We start from the raw sequence: 21,283 nt of genomic DNA, 5'->3' as shown, positions 1-21,283 counted from the left end.
TAAAACAGAGCCTTTGTCCCCCATCTATTCTACTTTACTGTACATACCTTTTGAGTTTTGATTTAATTCCTTGTGTTATTAAAACACACTCACAGTAACACTATCCTTGTAGGAAAAGTGCAGAGAATCTGGTACTCGTGGTACAGATCAGTGGGAGAAGAGGTAAATGTAGCAGAAATATTCTTCATTGTATTTGTTCATTTGTGAACATAACCTAATTACTCCTTTTTTGGCAAGGAAATACAAAGAAGATGAAAAAATAAAGTTTATCTTTTAAGAATACCAAGAATTGGGGTTCAATGATTGTGTTCACAGAAGTAAAAGAAAGTCAAGTGTGTTATCCATTATCCAACTACTTCTGGTAGCAAACAATGTTTATTCAGAGGAAAGAGCATTTGGGCTTAATTATCTGTATTGGCTACTTATAATGATTGATTGTTCTGTCCTTATGCATATAATCTCAATGAAAACAAGTTTCTAGAATAAAAAATGTGAAGGCACACAGCTCAATTGAGTGCTTGTTGAATGAATATATTAACAAGTAACCCAAGAAGAAATGGAATCACTGGGGTCTATACTAGGGGCCAATATTTCATAATTTTTGTTCCTAAATATTTATGGTGTGCGTGTGTACACACACGTGTGTGTGTGTATGTGTGTATGACAGAGAAAGAGAGAGGGGGGAGAGAAAGAGAGAAAAAAGAGAGAGAGATCCTAATTGTCATTATCTGATATATCTCTAGAGAAGATTTTCTGCCTTATATCCAGACTGCTTTGTCAAAGTCAATGTGTTTTTGAGCATCTTTGGGTCATCAAAAAAGGTTATGCAGGCTTGAATGCTTTACAAAACGGATCATAACTTTTATTGCTGGCAAAAATGCATAAGAAAGGTAGGATGTAAAGCAAGCATGAAGAATTATGGTCCTGTCTGCTTCATCTAGGTTTTGTTTATTCCTAGTTTCATTCAAATGACAATCAAAGAAGCTCTGGGGAGAAGAGGTGGGAACTCATCACAATAAGCCCTACATAGCTCCTTATGTCTTTATGGAGGAGTGGAGACCCTGAACTGGCTTTCAGTCTTGTAGATTCACAATTAGGAACTGAATTTAAAACATTTTTCTATCTGTAAGTCAGATAGTTGACTGGGTACAACGACTTTGATTCTGCACCAGGACAGAAGTATAAAAGAAATAAACAATCTTAACTATGGAAGCATTCTGCTGGCTTTTGTTGACTTCCTATCCAATTCTGGTTTGGCTCATGTGATGGCTCAGAGTCCTCAGCTATGCACTAAAAGATATATATTTGCTTTTTGGAGGGCAATTGGGGTTAAGTGACTTGCCCAAGGTCACAGAGCTAGTTTTTGTGTTAAGTATCTGTGGCCAGATTTGAACTCAGGTCCTCCTGACTACAGAGCCAGTGCTCTATTCACTGAGCTACCTAGCTGCCTCTATAATTCTTCTTAATAGGGAAAGGTTTGCTAGACACTACACCTCAGTATATTGTATCAGAGAAAGAACAGATAGCTTTCAACAGACTAAAGTCTAGTAGACAGTAGCAGAAAAAATTCAGTAACCATGAGTCTAGTGGAGACAATAGCCAGAGATGATGCAACAGAGTGTAGGGTTTAGAGAACTTGTCTGGAGACATATTTCTCAGTACAAATGATATCATGAGAGGACATCAGCAAGTTTATAGGATCAGCAATGTCAATTGACCAGGTTCCATATATGCACTGGCTATAGATGTTTATAATATATATATCCTAGCCTCATGGATTCCTAGTATGTGCTTCCTAATGCATGTTACATGGCCACCCATGTTCATATACATGTATACTACTTTCATATTCTCTGGCCATATGTATGAGCTCTCTGAACACATTCCTTAGCTTACTACCAATGATAACAAAAACCTCAATATTGAAAATTGTTGAATTAGGGTTAGGGTTACCTGAGGGAACAATGGCAGTTAGTCATCAACTATACCTCTGTTACTGCACTCATGGACCCGTGGACTTAAATGGGTAGAAAATATGTGATGGAAATGGTTGTTTTTTCAGTTACTACCTCCACTGCAATCCAACTCTAAAAATCTCTTTTGTTTCAGCTCCTGATCTTCGTTTTCCTTTCTACCAATTCACTTTCTTCAATCTCTATTATGTGTCCTGCCCAAAGGTGGCAGCCCTGTCCTGCAGGGATATTTCTTTATTCTTTCAAGAGATGAGTACAGATAACCAAGGAACTTGACTAGTCTTCTGGGAGATGTTTCTGAGAGAGAACATGCTTTGTCTGCTTCTTAGGAAATATCCTCTACAAAAGGTGTGTGAGACAGAGTAGGTAATCCATTAATTCAAGGCATCACTAACATAAATGTTTTCGATGTGGTAACTACTTGAAGTTAACCAACACAAACCTGATTTGAACAGGGTAGACTGATAAGGAGATACAATTGGACAATGCTAGAACCCTAGAGGAAAGTCTATAAAGTATTAGCTTTCAAGTTCAGAGGATTAGATTGTGAATTATACCTTTTCCTGAATGTTCAACTATATTCTTTCCTTAAAATCCAGGGAAGTAGTATCTCTGAGTTGCTTGGGTTTGGAGAAAAGAGAAATTACCTTGTATCTTTCCTATTTTTTGCCTTAATTTTCCCTCAAGTTATGCTATAATTCAATGTTTGTTACTTGGGTGAGCTAGGATATACTGTGTAATGCAGTAGAAAGAATGTTTTATTAAGTATAGGGAAACCTGGGGTCAGATCCTTACTCCAATACTTACTACCCATGTGACCATGGACAAATCACTTGACTTCTCTAAACATTAATGTTCTCTTCTATAAAGAGGAGATAATAATATTTGGACTATGTACCCCACAGGTATTCCAGGAGGAAAATGCTGTGTGCACTTCAGAGTGGTATATCAATATGAAGTTTTTATGGTATAACAAGTACTTATCTTTTCTCATCTGGTAAATGGGGGAAATGTGATGGCTATTCCATAGGATATGCATGATGATGGCTTGGTACTTGTAATAAAAAAAAAATAGACAGTGAGATGAGAAATATTTGTAGTGGGAGAGCGAAAACAGCCAAAAGAGAAGATTTTAGTTCCTTCTCCCCTGCCCCAATCTCGGTAGTGGAGAGATGCAATCACTAGACTAAAGGACTCTCAAGAGACTGTTAATATCACCAAAGAAAGTGACAGGATAAATGTTATATAGAGGACTAGGTATGGAAATTACTGGGAAGCTTTGTGTGTGTGTGTGTGTGTGTGTGTGTGTGTGTGTGAGAGAGAGAGAGAGAGAGAGAGAGAGAGAGAGAGAGAGAGAGAGAGAGAGAGAGAGAGAGAGAGGAAGAAGAGAAAATGAGGAAAGAGGCAGACTCTCATACTCTTTGAATGCATGGAGCAGCAGACTAAAATAGGAACTGTGGGAGAGAAGAGATTCTATAAAACTCCTTCTCAGGAACTATAGGAGACTAGGGAGTTATAAAAATCTCTGGAATTAATAAATTAATAGTGATAGCTAAAATTTATAAAGCGCTTTAAGGTTTGCCAAATGCCTTTGATATATTCTTATTCTATGATTCTATTTGACTTTCCTCATTTAGTAAATCAGTCAACAAATGTTTATCCAGTGCCTTATTTGTATCATGCTGTGCTCTAGTGATACAAAGAAAGGCAGAAAGCAGGCCTGTCCCCATGAGGAAGACAACACAATAAAATAATACCATCACTTGTGAGCTTGTTAGTGAGAAGTAGGTCTCAGAGCACTAAGGGACACTCTATCCATCTCACCATATTTCTTTAATGTGGTGCCAGGCAAGACAATAAGACAATTGCCCAAGGTGTATCTTATTCCTCTTGAGTCATGACAAAAATCTCTGTTACAAGGGTTACAATAGGACCTATTTATTGTCTCTCTCTCTCTCTCTCTCTCTCTCTCTCTGAAGTTTTTTTGGAAACTGCGCCAATTAATTGAATTGTGGATAATATGGGGAATTGAATTGTGAATAATGGGGAATTGAAGTTCCCCATACGTGATTCTTGTCACAAAGCCCACTCACCGGTAAGCAATTCTCTTCATTAATGGAGAGGGAGACTCAGTCTTATATTAGGGATGGGATGGATGAGCTCCAGCCTTCTTCAGCCCCCTTTGATGTTTCTAGTTTATGTCGTCTTCAAGTCTTGAGTTACTTGAGCCACTGCTGGCTTTCAGCTTTGAGATGGAAAATGGAAGAGGCGACCACATTTTAGACTGCTAAAGGAAAGACTCTGGGAAAAAATGAGAGGAGTTTGAAATCTCTAGCATGTCTATACATTGAGTTTGCTACTCTAGGAACTACATATTGGATGGAATGAAGGAACTCTTTCTTGTTTGAGCTGAATTCCTTGCTCTCAATGATACTGGGAGTATTGTGGATAGATTCTCTTATGTATACCATCTCTAGTTTCTGTTTTGCTACAATTTGGTTAAATGGGTTTCCTTGCTATTTGATGTGTGTTCATTGTGGAAGTGGTATTTGTTGGGAAAGGGATTGAGTCTGGGTTACATTGTTTGGGGTTCACTTTCTCCACCAGATTGAACCTGATCACATCTCCTAGAGTAATAATATTTAAGGGAGCAGATAGGTATAATTCTAAACGGATACCTCATCTCTCTAAAAGAACAAAACAGCCAAGCTTCTGGCCCCCACTTCCTGGAAGGAATTAAAGTCTCATTTGGAGAAGGGTGGTGGTAGAAGAGGCTAGAGATGTCCATACTGTCTCCTTTCAAACTACATAACAACGGCCCTTAACATAGATGGGCCTTTCTATACACAGCTTTCTACACTTGGGGTCTATTGTAATCTTTTCTTGGATTTAGGGAGGGGAATTTAGAGCTGAGGTTCGGAGGCCATGGAGAGGGGTTATTTTAAGTAAACATAAAAATGATACAGGTGTACATTGTACTCTGTGCTGAAGAGTTCTGTAGGTAACAATTCAACAAACATTGATGAAGGATTGGCTTACTTTTTTCCAGGCATCATACTAAAATCTGGTGATACAAAAAAAAGGCAAAAAGCAGCTCCTGTTCTCAAGAAGCTTATAATCTAAGGAGGGAAATGACATGCAAACAACCATGTACAAGCACATATATAGAGGATAAATTGGAGATAATCAATAGAGAGAATTAACTAAATTTAGTTAATAGAATAAACTAAACAGAATTAATTGGCTATTTTTTTCTGTTCAATACATTTATTGTATTAATCTGAAAATTGGCATTAAAGAGAGCTGAGAGAGGCTTCTTACAGAAGACAGAATTTTAGCTGAGCTGCACATATCACTTGATTTCAGCGCAACTTGTGATTGCTGTTCATCGTTAGAAGATAAGGGTGAGAAATCTTCTTCTAACCTTTACTGCACAGAACAAAAGAAATGTCAAACATCAAGTCCTCAAAATCTGACAGTCTCAGAATATGTCCAGATTGATTTCTTGGACTATAGGGGCAGCTGCTATTCGATGAGCAGTAAGTTGTGTTCCATCATCTTTTTAGAGATTCCTCTGACCCACTCCTCTAATATTCTTAACCCGGTTAAGTACTTGCTTTGTTAAACAAATTAAACAGATGTTTTTGAAACACATTGGTTCATATCTTTATTTCTGGATTACTTTCTAGTTCTTGGGGAGAATTATTAAACAATTTTTAATTGCTTCTCCAAGTGCTATTCATTGAGTCTCAACAATGTCCTTGATACACAGTTCTTAGACACTGCTATTTTGTGTGTGTGTGTGTGTGTGTGTGTGTGTGTGTGTGTGTGTGTGTGTGAGGGCCTAGGCTTTTTGGACAGTCTATTCCAGATATCTCCAGTCTTGAATTTTTATAACTTAGGTATTTTAAGTGCACTGAGCAGAAACTGTCATTTGATAAAGTGAATCCTAATTTGTATATTTCTAGGGTTGGATTTTGACATTGTGCATTTGATTAATGTATGTATATCACCTCCTCAAGGGCTACTTCACAATTCTCACTTGCTTATACTAGATGAATCTCCAGAAAGTAAATGATTACTTTTCCTTTTAGGGTTCCAGGGGTAAACTTCAGGGACTTCAGGGTTTCTAGCACTGCTGCTCATGGGCTCGCATCTGACACACTGCCTAATATTAACTAAACAGAATTAATTGTTGTTGTTGCTGTTCAATATATTTATTGTCTTAATCTGAACATCTTCATAGAAAATTACAATGTTCTTCAGCATTGAAATCCTTGCTTTCTGAACCATACATAGGGAAGCATTTGGTACTGTGAGACCAACCACCATCCACAGCTCCCTTATGAGCTCCCAAAACTTTGTTTCCAGTGATAGTTCTGGCAAGACCTGCATCCCGGTAGCATGTAAAATCACTAGGCTGACCATCAATGCTTCCCACATTGCACTGGTCTTCAGTCACTTCCACCTGACCTTCATAGATTTGTCCATGCCACATCTGTTAAGAAGCCTATAGGCTAGCTGCAGGCCTGTGCAATAAATGATAGCATAATTTGTCTGGACAATCTTCACACCATACTTTGTCAATTCAAGGCCAGAAGCTGCATAGATAATCATATTCCCTTTTAGATGGGCATAAGCAAGCTCACAGATATCTCTATTGATCACTTAGAATATAATCCTGTATTTTGGTGTGCTACATTTGTTTTTATCCTGGATTACTAAACCTTTAGATGCAGAATAATCCCTTTTTCCCTCTGGTCTTCTCCAAAATTTTACTTGATATCTTTTTGAAGTAGGCCTTATTCTTGACAATTTTAACAAACTCTATCCTGATGAATTAGACTTGCGCTCTCAGCACAGACCAGTGGCCCTTGCAATCTAGGGGGAAAAAGCATTTTTTTTTGTCTTTATTAATTTGTTTGTTTACTTTTAGTTTATAGGATTCAGTTCCATAATCCCTTGAGTTTCACATTTTCTACCTCTCCCTCACCTCCTCCCTTCTCTCTCTGACCCTCCCCCCCAGCCATGTTAGCATGCAATCAAGTACAGGATCTGCAAATACTTCCACATTAGACATTAGTCAGATTATAAAGAAGGATTGTAATGGATGGAATGAACAATGGGAAAGAGGAAACAAAAAGAAAAAGAGAGCAGGTAGTTTGCTTCAATCTGCATTCAGATTCTGTCCTTTCTAGTTCTTTCTCTGAATGTAGACCTCTCGCTCCATCATGAGTCTTTTGGAATTGTCTGATTGTCTGCATTGCTGACAAGAGTCCAGTCTATCAAAGTTAGTTGTCACACATATCTTGTGTCTGTAATTGCATACAGATTTCTCCTGGTTCTGCTCTTCTCACTAAGCATCAGTTCATATAAGTTTCTCCAGGTAAATATGAAGTCCATCTGCTCCTCATTTATTATAGCACAATAGTATTCCATTACATTCATAGACCACAACTTGTTTAGCCATTCCCCAATTGATGGGCAACCCCTTAATTCCCAATTCTTTGCCACCACAAAAAGAGCTGCTATAAATATTTTTATACATATAGGTCTTCCTCCTACTTCTATGATGTCTTTGGGATACAACCCTAAAAATGGTATTGCTAGGTAAAAGGGTATGCAATTATTTATAAATCTTTGGGAATAGTTCCAGATTGCTCTCCAGAATGGTTGAACCAGTTCACAACTTCACCAACAATGCATTAGTGTTCCAATTTGTCCACATCCTCTCCAGCATTTGTCATTTTCCTATTTTGTCATCTTAGCCAGTCTGACCAGTGAGATGTGGCACCTCAGAATTGTTTTGATTTGCATTTCTCTGATCAATAGTAATTTAGAGCATTTTTCATATTCTTGTAGATATCTTTAATTTTCTTCTCTGAAAACTGCCTGTTCATATCTTTGACCATTTATCAATTGGGGAATGTCTTGACTCAATTCTCTGTATATTTTAGAAGTGAGGCCTTTACAGAGACATTGGTTGTAAAAATTCTTTCCCCAATTTTCCACTTCCTTCTTAATCTTGGTTACATTGGCTTTGTTTGTACAGAAACTTTTCAATTTAATATAATCAAAATTATCCATTTTGCATTTTATAATGATTTCTATTTCTTGTTTGGTCATAAAGTCTTCCCCTCTCCATAAATCTGACAGGTAAACTATTCCTTGCTTTTCCAGATTGCTTACAGTATCAGCCTTTATAACTAGATCATGCACCCATTTGGACTTGATTTTGGTATATGGTGTTAGATAATGATCTATGCCTAATTTCTTCCATACTATATTCTAGTTTTCCCAGCAGTTTTTGTCAAATAGTGATTTCTTATCCCAATAACTGGAGTCTTTGGGTTTATCAAAGAGATTACTCTAGTCATTGACTGCTGAGTCTCATGTACCCAATCTATTCCATTGATCCACTATTCTATTCCTCAGCCAGTACCAAGTAGTTTTGATGACTGCTGCTTTATAATACAGATTGAAATCTGGTATGGCTAGGCCACCTTTCCTAGCATTTCTTTTCATTAATTCCCTTGATATTCTGGACATTTTGTTTTTCCAAATGAATTTTTTTTTACTATTTTTTCTAGCTCTTATAAAGTAATTTTTTGGTAGATTGACTGGTATGGCACTAAATATATAATTTAATTTAGGTAAAATTGTAATTTTTATTATATTAGCCTAACCCAGCCATGAGCAATAGTTAGTTTTTCCAATTAGTTAGATCTGACCTTATTTGTGTGAAAAGCGTTTTGTACTTGTGTTCATATAGGTCCTGGGTTTGCTTTGGCAGGTAGATTACCAAATATTGTATAATTTCTACAATAACTTTAAATGGGATTTCTCTTTCTACTTCTTGCTATTGGATTTCATTAGAAATGTAGAGGAATGTCGAGGATTTAAGTGGGTTTATTTTATTTCCTGCAACACTGCCCTATTTATTTATTGTCTCAAGTAGTTTTTAACTTGATTCTTTAGGATTGTCTAAGTATATCATCATATCCTCTTCAAAGAGTGACAGTTTAGTCTCTTTTTTGCCTAATTTGATTTCTTTTCCTTCTCTAATTGCTACTGCTAACATTTCTTGTACCAGATTGAATAAGAGGGGTGATAGTAGGCTTCCTTGTTTCACTCCTGAACTTATTAGAAATGCTTCTATCTTATACCCATTACATATGTTACCTGCTGATGGCTTTAAATAGATGCTACTTATTATTTTAAGGAAAACTCCATTTATTCCTATACTTTCTAGTATTGTTAATAGGAATGGATGTTATATTTTGTAAAAAGCCTTTTCTGCATCTATTGAGATAATCATGTGGTTTCTGCAAGTTTCGTTGTTAATATGACCAATTATATTGATGGTTTTCCTAATATTAAACCATTCTTACATTCCTGGAATACACCCTATCTGATCAAAATGTTGCTGTAGTCTTTTTGCTAATATTTTATATTCATGAGGGAAATTGGTCTATAATTTTCTTTTTCTGTTTTGTCTCTTCCTGATTTAGGTATAAGTACCATATTTGTGTCATAAAAAGAATTTGGTAAGACTCCTTCACTAATATTACCAAATAATTTGTAGGATATTGGGATCAATTGTTCTTCAAATGTTTGATAGAATTTGCTAGTAAAGCCATCTGGCTCTGGATATTTTTTCCCAGAGAGTTCACTGACTGCTTGTTTGATTTATTTTTCTGAGATGGGGCTATTTAAGTAATTTACTTCCTCTTCAGTTAATCTGGGTAATTCATATTTTTGTAAATATTCATCCATTTCACTAAGATTGTCAAATTTATGTGCATATACTTTGCCAAAATAATTCGTAAATATTGTTTTAATTTCCTATTCATTGGAGGTATATTCACCTTTGTCATGTATGATACTCATAATTTGGGTTTTTTCTTTCTTTTTTAAAATCACATTGACTAAGGGTCTATCAATTTTATTGTTTTTTTTTTAAATAAAACTAGCTTAGTTTTATTTATTAATTTAATAGTTTTCTTAATTTCAATTTTATTAATCTCTCCTTTGGTTTTCATTATTTCTAATTTAATATTTAGTAGGGGATTTTCAATTAGTTCCTTTTCTAGCTTTTTTCAATTGCATGCCTAATTCATTGACCTCCATTTTCTTTAATTTATTCTTGTATGCATTCAGGGATATAAAACTTCCCCTAAGGACTGCCTTTGCTGCATCTCATAAGTTTTGGTATGTTGTCTCATTATTGTCATTCTCTTGAGCGAAGTTACTGATTGTTTCTATAATTTGTTTGATCCACTTATTCTTTAGGATTTAATTATTTATTTTCTAATTAGTTTTTAGGCTATCTTTTCACGGCCCTTTATTGCATATGATTTTTATTGCATCATGATCTGAGAATGATGCATTTAATATTTCTGCCATTCTGCAGTGAATTGTGAGGTTTTTATGCCCTAGTACATGTTCGATTTTTGTTTATGTTCCATGTACTGCTGAGAAGAAGGTATGTTCCTTTTTATCCCCATTCAGTTTTCTACAGAGATCTATCATACCTACCCTCTCTAAAATTCTATTCACCTCCTTAACTTCTTTCTTGTTTATTTTGAGGTTGGATTTATCAGGTTCAGAGAGGGGGAGATTAAGGTCCCCCATTAGTGCAGTTTTGCTATCTATTTCTTCCTCTTATTCCCTTATCTTATCCTCTAAGAATTTGCATTCTATACCATATATGTTAAGTGCATGTATGTTAAGTAATGATATTGCTTCATTCTCAATGGTGCCTTTTAGCAGGAAATAGTTTCCTTCCTTATCTCTTTTGAGTAGATCTATTTTTGCTTTTGCTTTATCTGAGATAAGGATTGCTACCCCTGCTTTTTTTACTTTTGCTGAAGAATAATATTTTATACTCTAACCTTTTACCCTGTGCGTATCACTTTGTTTCAAATGTGTTTCTTGTAGACAGCATATTGTAGGATTATGGTTTTTAATCAATGCTGCTATCTGCCTCTGTTTTATGGGAGATTTCATCACATTCACATTCACATTAATGTTTTGTCTCTTTCCCTCCATCCTATTCCCTCCTCTGTTTATGCTTTTGTTTCTTCTTTCTCCTTTCCCCTCCTTAATAGTTTTCCTTTTGACCACTGCCTCCCTCAGCATTCCCTCCCTGTGATCCCCCCTCTTTACCTACGTTTTCCCCTTACTACTATTTCCCTCCATTCTAACCACTGCTCCCCTTCTTATCTCCATCTTTCCTCCCCTATAGGGCACAGTGGATTTTTATACTCATTAGAGTATGTTATTCCCTCTTTCGCCCCAAACCAATGAGAGTAAATTTTATATAGTGCTCCCTTCCCTCCCTCTTTTCCCTCTATTATAATGAGTTATTTTTGTCTTTTCATGTTATAATCTTAAACTTAACTAATCATGTTGATCCCTCTTTGAACCAGAACCAATGAGAATAAAGTTCATATGATGTTCATCTCTCTCCCTACTTCCCCTCTACTCTAGTATGTTTTTATGCCTCTTCATGTGGCATAATTTACCTTTTCTGCCTCATCCTTTCCTTTTCTTCCATTACAGTCCCTTTTAAACCTTTTATAAGGTTGTTTTTTTAAATTATCAGAGTAGTTCTATTATACCCTTGCCCTCTATCTATGAATATCCCTTTTAAAGGTCACAATAATCATATAAATTTCAGTATTGACAGGTACCTGTTTCTTATATAGGCATCTAAACAGTTTGCTCTTATTGCATCCCAAGTTATGTGCATGTGTGCATGAGTATGCGTGTGTGTGTGAGTGTGTTTTCCTTGTTTACCTTTTTATGTCTTTTTTGAGTCTTGTAATTTGAGATCAAATTTTCATTGAGATCTGGCTTTTTCATCAGGAAAATCTGGAAATCCCTTATTTCATTAAATGACCATCTCCTTGTCTGAAAGATTATGCTCAGTTTTGCCAGGTACTTGATCCTTGGTTGAAGTCTTAGCTCCTTTGTCTTACAAAATATCAAATTCCAAACCCTCCTATCTTTTAATGTAGAAGCTGCTAGGTGCTGTGTAATCCTGACTGTAGTTCCAAGATATTTGAATTGTTTCTTTTTGGCTGCTTTCAGTATTTTCTCCTTGACCATGAAATTCTAGAATTTGTCTACTACATTTCTTGGAGTTTTCAATTTGGGATCTCTTTCAGGAGGAGTCCAGTGAATTCTTTTGATAAAGATTTTACCCTCTGATTCTAGGACTTCAGGGCAGTTTTCTTTGACAATCCCTTGGAGGATGTTGTCCAGGCTGCTTTTTTCATCATGGATTTCTGGTAGACCAATAATTCTTAGGTTATCTCTCCTGGATCTTTTCTTCAGGTCAGTTGTTTTTCCAGTGAGATATTTTACACTTGCTTCTAATTTTTAAATCTTCATGTTTACTTGACTGACTTTTGATGCATCATAGAGTCCTTAGCTTCTGTTTGACTGATTCTAGTTTTTAGGGAATTATTTTCCTCAGTTACTTTTCAAGGTCCTTTTTTAGGATGGCATTTTCTCCATTAGATTTTGAACCTCCTGTCCCATTTCACAAATTTTACATTTTAAGGGTTTGTTTTCTTCAGTGAGACTTTTTTCCAATTTGGTCACTGTAGATTTAAACTTATCTTCTACCTCTCTAGTTTGGCTTTTAAAATCTTTCTTGAGCTCCTGCAAGAATGTGTTTTGGGCTTGAGACCAGTTCATATTTCCTTCTGTTGTCTCAGGTGTGGATATAGAGTCCATGGTGTCTCCTGAAGTGATTCTTCTTATTCACAATAATAGTATACAATTATCTTTTGTCTTGCCTTTGCAAGTTTCTTCTGGCCCATTGTAATTGCCTATTTCCTGACCTTTAAAGTATATTTCTGCTTCTGAGGTATAGAGGGCTCTGACCCATCCTTCTTATGCTGGGAACTAGGTGCCTGGTTTTTGACTTTGTGTTCTGTAGCCTCTGGTTGTCTAGACTGAGAATAAGGCCAGGTCTCTCAGTGTTTCCCATGAGTCACCCTGAGGCTCACAGAGTAACCTGTGGGAGAGGGGTGGTCTGGCCTCTCCATATTTCTGCCTTTATTCCCCTGGGCTACAGGTCAGGCAGACTCAACAGGTGGCAGCCAGCAGAGCTGTTGTCTGCAGATTCCCCTGGTGGTGCTACAGTCCACCTGGACTTGTGTTATTAGTGCTTGCTGGCTCCACCACCCTGGGCTTTGGGAGCTCCTTTTGGTCAGCTGAGGTAGGGTTTGTTGGGACCCCCCCCCCTTCATTTCAGACTCCTTACTACCTCAGTTACACCCTTTCTCAGTGACTCCTAAATCTGTGGCTATTTCCACTATTTCAGGGTTTTACTCTGGGTGGGACATTTATCTCTGGATTTTCTAGATCAGGGAGAGGGAATCTGAGCAGCTAGGGTTTACTTTGCCATCTTTGCTCCTGGAAGATTAAGTAGTGGATATTTAAACTTCCAGGCTGTGGGCTGATAGCTCTAGAAGAAGCTGCTGTCCCTGCTTCAGGCCCTATGCTTTCTCTTACCCATCTCCAACTTATCCTTCCATCCAGAGAGGGCTGCAAATCGCCCTTAGGGTGGGTGAGTGTGTTGGCTGGGGCTCCTTCTCAGTCTACTGTAGTCTTCTCTCTGATCCTCACTGGTGCATCCTCCATGTGCTCTGCTCTCCCACTTCCCAGACCTACGTGGGCATTTCCTGGGCTGTATTCTGCTACTCTCCATCTCCCAAAGGATTCTGTCACTCTAAAATCTGTTCAGATTCACTTTTTAAAGTTTAGTGACAGGATTCATGGAGGAGCTTAGAAAAGTTATTGCTTCCTTTCCACCATTTTGGCTCCACCTTTGGGGAAAAAAAGCATTTTAAAAAGGTATATTTACTGAGATGGTAACAGTTGACACAAAAGCATTTTCCGCAAAGTCTGTGACACTCTCACTCTGTGTATCCATGATTCAGAACTTCTCTTCATCTCAAAGATGTCACATTCTCAGAAGCTGACTTTCCTCATGTGAGCCAGCTCTAAGTGGTTTCTTATGCCAGCTCTAAAATGACACACTAGACTGTGGAAGTGTGAAATTAAATCATAGGCAGGCAAGATCATCAATGCAATCCATTTATTGAAGCCATGTGCAAGGTTTTTATACAGTAATGAGACAAAGAAAGTAACTAGAGGTCACTAAATTTTCTAATATTACTTTGTTCATTTCCAAGATGCCAGACAGTGATGTCAAGTAGGCCTTGATGGTAATCATGTCCTTGCTATTTCCATGACCATTGAATAGTATATAAAGTGCATTAATAATTATAAAAGGCAGCTAACACCTTCTGGCAGGAATCCCAGAACAGGGCAGAGCCCTGGATCTTCAGGATGTCAGGCAAGCGTTGCATCACTGGAAAAACCAGGAGCAGACTACAGCCTGATTCCTGGATCTGATGTTTTGTCTCCCTTCATTCTCAGAGTGTCCAGTTTCCACTGCTTTTGCTCTCATCTAGATACATAGTTTGTTACTGATCCAGTTTCTCTAATGGCATGGTCAGTGGGAATGGTGTGAGATTGAGGGAACATAATACTTCTTCTGGGGTCATTTCTATTCCCCTTTTCCTTCCTTCTGTTAGCAAGTACAAGGGTCTAGTTCCTCAAGTGTTCCCAAAGCATAACTCTCAAAACAGTTGCTGAAATTCTCCTACTGGACAGTGGTGTCTAATTCTTCCAACCTCTCCCAATATATTTTGCCATCTAATTTTAACTAATGGCTCTGAGAATTCCTCTCCTTCCCCATTTGATTAATTAGGCTTTATATACATCTAGTTTATGCCTTTGGCTGGCTGACTAATGCAATAGAGACATCTAGAAATCGTCCAATCTTATTTTATTATTGATTGATTGATTGTGTGATTCAAAGGAGCATTCTCACCTGATGATTGTATTTGAGAACTTTGTTAGTTACATTAATTAGAATTGAAGTTATGTGCCATCTCCTTTACAAATGATTTAAAACCTTAACATGTTATCTATACAAATGTGAACAGTTACTTCTACTATTAAAACTAGATTATTGGGCTTACCTGAGGAGAAGCTGCTTATAGCAAAGTTGTTAAATACAGGAAGTTCATTGATCTGTGGAAGAAGTGGATCCTTGGTCGGCCTTAGTTTGTACTTTTTGTAGTTCTTAATGATTGAGTGGTGAACAATACAGTCTGAGGATTTAACACATATCTGAACAGGCCCTGGTGAGAGCTCTATCCCATTATCAGTAGGGAGAGAATAGGACTTAATCACACTTAAAGTTATGGTAATGACTTTTTCCAATACACTTCCATTAACAGGTACAAAATCCTTGACTCCAAAGAGAGCTTTATGCAAGATGAGTTATAATTGCTTGTTTCAAAGATAGCTTTTACCACCTTAAACGTCAGGAACCTTAGCAACTACTTGTTGCAGAATTGCCTACAATTAGTTCTGTTGTCAATATTTCTTTTGATGCCAGACCAGGAAGAATGTCAGGATTTAAAGCACTCTGGTTGTAACCAGAATTTACAACTCTATCAGCTCTTTTAGGGCACTGTGCCAAGCAACCCAGCACATATTTAAATAATGTTGAGACCCAGTCAGTCTGTCTCCTCAGGGACAACAAGAAACAACATGGCCTTTCAAAATGTCATTGGGATACAATGTGACAGGATCATGAAGATGAATGTAACAATCCTCTGGGATGACATCTCTAGGAACAGCTAGTGAATGAGCACAGAATGGGGATAGGTAGCATTCTGATATTCAATGACAAAATGTCAGTGTGACGTGGCAACCAAAAAAAAAAACTATTGCGATCTAGGATTGAATGAAGAGAGGCATGATTTACAGGAATATGGAGGCATTAGTACCACTGTACTCTGATCTGGACAGTCCACACATGTAACATTGGGCTCAGTTCTAGGCAGCACAGTTTATAAAGGGCATATATAAGCTGGAAAGTCTTTAGAGGAGGGTATATAGGATGATGAAAGGCCATGAGCTCATGCCATATGAAGATTAAAGGAAAGGATTAAGAATATTTAGCCTCAAAGTAGAAGACTCAGGAGGGACAAGGTATCTGTCTTCAAGGAGGTAAAAGACTGTCATGAAGATATTAGACTTGTTCTGTTTTGGACCCATGAATGTACAACAAGGAGAAATGGGTAGAAGTTGTATGGAAGAGAATTAATCTTGATGTCATGGAAATTTCTTAAATTGGAACTGTCTAATGGGATGCCCTAGGAGATAATAGGTCACCATTATTCAAGTAAAGATTAGATGACTACTATTGTGGTTGTGAGTTGGTCTTGAGGGCACCTGTCCCTGGCCTGCAAAACTCCCAAGTATGGTCCAGATTATATTAGAATGGGGAAATGTTTAACAAACAAGATAAAAATATAAAAAAACATGGAAAATGCTAATTTGTTGTTTTCTAAGTTAACATGTGGTCCACATGTATCCATGTCCAGCAATTATAAAGGAGAGGGGACTTGAAATAATTTCATTTAAGGATCACTTAAAAGAATTGCACCCTTTGACCCAGCAATACCCTTTGACAAAGCAATATCACTTCTACAGCTGTATCCCAAAGAGATCATACAAATGGGAAAAAGACACACATGTACAAAAAATATTTATAGCAGCTCTTTTTGTGGTAGCCAAGAATTTTGTGGCGGCCAAGAGGGGATGCCCATCAATTGGGGAATGGTTGAACAAGTTGTGGTATATGAATGTAATAGAATACTATTGTGCTATAAAAATGATGAGATGGCAGACTTCAGAAAAATTTGGAAAGACTTATATGAACTGATAATGACTAACTTTGATAGACTTGACTCTTCTCAGCAATGCAAGATTCTAAGACAACTCCAAAAGACTCATGATGGAAAATGCTATCCACATCGAGAGAAAGAATTACAGAGCATGAATGCAGATTGAAGTATACTATTTGCTCTCTCTCTTTTTGTTTTGTTTGTTTCTTTTTTCTCGTGGTTCTCCATTGGCTATAATTCTTCTTCACAACATGACTAGAATGAAAATATGCTTAATATGAATGTATATGTAGAGCCTATATCAGATTGCATGCTGTCTTGGGGAAGGAGAAGGAGAGGGAGGTGGAGAAAATTTAACACTCAAAAGCTTGTGGAACTGAATATTTTAAACTAAAAATAAATTATATATTTTAAAAAAATAATTGTAAATACTTGGAGAAGGAAATTTGAAGGATACAGAGTAGGGGAGAGGATGGTTGAAAAGCTTCAGTGATGGGCATCTCATTACTTTCTGAGTCAGCTTGTTCCTTCTTGGACAGCATGAATCACTTAACTTAAAGTAAACCAAAATCTTCCTCACTGGAATTTATACATAAATATCGCTCCGAGTTATTACATACGAAAGCAATTGTAATTACTCTTCTACTTTTTAAGTAACTGAAGATAGCTACCATCCTCTCCCCTCTCCTTTGTGATTGCTGTTCTCTCTATACAGTCCAATTTGTAAAAGTATATTCTAAGATATGACGCACAGAACTGCGCACAATGTACCAGGTGTGGTCTGACAATGGCAGACCTTGGTAGGACATTCGTGGTCTTCATTCTGGGCATTATATCTCTATGAGTGCAGTCTAAGGCACATTAGCTTTTTGGCTGCCATTCTGTATCTTTTTTTTTTTCTATTGAGTTTGCAATGTTTGAAAATCCCCAGATTTTTTCCAAAAGAAAAAGAATGGCTGCTGCCAAGGTGGAAGCATGTAGTCCACTCAAGTTAGATTCTGATGACCTGGATTCATATTCTGGCTTGGTGACTTATTTATACTATGACCTTGGGAAAGTGTTTACTTTTCTTGATCTCTTTTTTATCATGTGCAAAAGTGGAAAGTTTTTATCAGATGATCTCTGCCTAAATTTATAACACTGTTTCCCTAATTTTGACTTTTGTATGCAGTTGCTTTTTTTGAACACTATGAATGTTATTCCAATATTACGCTACCCTGCTGCTATATGTTACTTATCTGGCAATATCAACTGCCTAGAATTAGCTTTAAGAAGAGGAAGTTAACACAAAAAAACCTCTCAGCTACAAAAGATGAAATGTAATTAATGCACCAAAGTTCTTAGATTTTCTTCCCCTTACCTTTATGTAGCAGATGCTTTGCTTTACGTAGAAGTGGGCTACCCATTTAGTATATTGATGGAATTCTGTTTCAGTGGGAAATCAAGGGGCTCAACCCAGTGACAGGTCAAATTTTTCCAGAAACAAAGTTCCCGAAGCATCAGGGTAACAGCTGTGACTTTTCAGAGGAAGGTAGACGGGCAACTGATACACTTTAGACACTATTCTATGAAGTTTGATGATTTGATTTCTTAGTCTACAACAGCTTAGAAACAACAGACAGGAGGGAAAGTGGTAGTGCCAGAAGCAAACAGACTGATGGTGATAAGTTATAACTAATAGCTTAACAGTAAGAGAGGAGACAAAGGCTATAAAAATCAGACATAAGAACTCAATAATTACAATGTCAGAGTCCTGAAGACCTCAGTAAGACTTTAGCACATTGTCTTATTGTAGAACAGGATAGGTATCCATTGACAGTAATGACCCTGACTTACCATGAGATGGTGAATAGTTGGCATTTATATAGTGCTAAAGATCTGAAAACTGCTTTAAAAATATGATCTCATTTGACCTTCAGAACAACCCTGGGAGATAGGCTTAATTATCTCAATATTGCAATTGAGGAAACTGAGGCAGGCAAAAGTTAAGTAACTTGCTCAAATTCATATAGGTAGTAAGTGTCTGAGGCAGGACTAGGGATCAGATTTTCCTAACTCCAGGTCCAGTGTTCTATCCGGTATACTACTTAGCTGCCTACACACCACACACATACACATTATGCCATATCTTTAATATACCATGTTTAAGATGGCATGTAAATGTGAGTGCATTTCAGGAAGATTTCCATTAAAAGATGAATAGAAGCCTGATGCATAAAGCTAAGAAATTTCAGCTACTGAGTCATTTCATCTATGTCTAATAGCTCATTTCCTGAGAAGGTTGGATAAATGAAATGTTCCTTTACTTAAAAATTCTCAAGGCAGTTTTTCTGGGCCACAGTATTGGGAAAGAATGGGAAGGGACCTTAAGATAACATACAAGTGACCATTGACCCATGGCTAGCCTACTACTATTTCTTTTTCCCTTCCTGCCCCTCACCTAAGTCAAGGGGAACCTACTATTACCCAAAACAACCCATTCCACTTTGTTAGAAAGTTTTTTCTTTATTATAATTCTGAAATCTGCCTGGGTGTGGTAGCAAGCACCCTCACAACCCAGAAAGGCCTGCTAGCACAGCTTCTTTTATCTGCTTTGCTAAAGAAAAGAAAACTTTTAAAGGGGTCACCAATCTTACTTTAATTATAGATAAACAGAAAATACAAGCAGAAGAATTAGCACAGAGATTCAACAGCCAGGGCTCCCACTTATGAGCAAAGTAATACAACCACCTATATGCACCACTGGATCAGGAGAGCACAGAGCTCTGAGTAGTCAGGGGGATTTTAACAAAGGGCTACTCATAGCCCCATCCAGGGAATCAAAATGTCCTTCTCATAAGCTAATCCCCAAAGCAAAATGCCAACCTCCCAGAATATATAACAGAGACTTGGCATCTGATTGGCTTAGGGTCAAAAATCTTGAAAATCCCTGTGCCTCAGCACTTAATTGGAAAATTCCTATAGCCCAGAGCCTGATTAGCTCTGAGTCAGAGTTCTATGTGCCTATTAATGGGCAGGGAAGATCTTCAAATTCCATTAACCTTACACTATGCAACTTATACCCATTAAGTCATTTCAATACCCACGTAGGCTATCCTTTCTTGGGATGTACAAAGGTAGGAGCACAAAGCAAATATCCATACTGGCCATGGTCAGTGCACGGTTGTCCTGTTTGCTCAGAGAGTTTCTTCCTCTAGATTTAGTGTCATTCTTTTATTCCTCTGTACATTACTGTAGTCACATAGAATTACAAGATCTTCGAGCTAGAAAGGACCTGAGAGGCTATGGAGAGTAACCCATATCTGACCAAGCGGCCATAGATAACATACTCAATACACACCAAAGGCTTTAGTTTTTTCTAAAAGAAAATCTATTAATAGATTTTCATCCCATTGGGCAGCTTTGGTTGCTCACTTTATTTCGTGACATTGTCTTGATTATCATGTTTGTTGATTAATTACTGCTAAGTTTTAAACCTCCACTAGATTTCTCTTGCTACTTAGAAATTTCCAGGTCACCTTATTTAAACAAAATAAGTGTATATTTTATATTTCAGACCTGTAATTTCATCAGTTCTTCCTACACTGATGTAGATTTACAACCCCTCCATGCCTTAATCATGTTTCATAAATTGCTGAAGAATTCATAAATCCCTGAAGAATTCATCATTTCATGACCAATCCCTTAGTGATCAACCACTTTTAAACTAGTTAAGCTGGTCCTTGGACAGGCACACTGATGCTTGAAGATCTTTATCTTTTTCTTTGCACTTGAGGGCACAACTTTTGAGAGCTCTAATGATATATTGAAGTAGAACCTAATTCTATGGGGAAAATAGTCTATTTAAAAAGTCCCCAAAGCCAAATATAAATAGTGTTCTGCATTTTCCATGTGTTGCTTGACTTCCTTAGCATGGATAATTAAGAAATAGACATATTTTCAAATGGTTCTATAATCATTTTGGGCAATCATTTCTTCCGTAATCTCTGAGTGTTTTCCAGTCTCCCCACCTGTTTTAACTATGAGAAGACAGAGGTACTACAATATCATGACACAGTTAATTTTTTTTTGTTAAATAAATTTTATATTGATGATCTTTTTAACACAAATATTGCTGTTCATTTCCAATGACTCTCCTACCCCTACCCTCAATAAAATTCACCATTTTAACTATGGGGTGTGTATTATCATTTAGGTTATGTGTGTTCACATGAGCCTGCCCAAATTCTGCTTACATGTAGGTAAATAGATATACTCTACCATTCTCCAAAGATGACTGATTCTTTTTTTTTTTTAAGCAATCGGGGTTAAGTGACTTGCCCAAGGTTACACGGCCAGTTATTTCTGGGTGTGGTGCTGAGTGTCTGAGCCCAGATTTGATCCAGGTCATCCCGACACTGGAGCCGGTGCTCTTACTCGCTGAGCCACCTGGCCACCCCTAAGCAATTGGGGTTAAGTAACTTGCTCAAGGTTACACGGCCAGGTGTCTCTGGGTGGGTGCTGAGTGTCTGAGCCCAGATTTGA

The 21,283-nt window shown here is 37.3% G+C and overlaps 1 pseudogene; it reads right to left on the bottom strand.

Annotated features, from left to right (window-relative positions):
• Positions 1-6,213: 6,213 nt before the first annotated feature.
• The window catches only part of LOC138163646 (large ribosomal subunit protein uL18-like), a 90,391-nt pseudogene continuing 75,321 nt past the window's right edge, over positions 6,214-21,283 (bottom strand).

This window comes from Petaurus breviceps, unplaced genomic scaffold (genome assembly GCF_028583685.1).
Source record: "Petaurus breviceps papuanus isolate PSGF00001 unplaced genomic scaffold, PetGlider_PUasm1.0 125, whole genome shotgun sequence".
NCBI classification, from domain to species: Eukaryota; Metazoa; Chordata; class Mammalia; order Diprotodontia; family Petauridae; genus Petaurus; species Petaurus breviceps.
The sequence above is the reverse complement of the archived record's forward strand: the minus strand, read 5'-3'. Positions and strand labels throughout refer to the sequence as shown.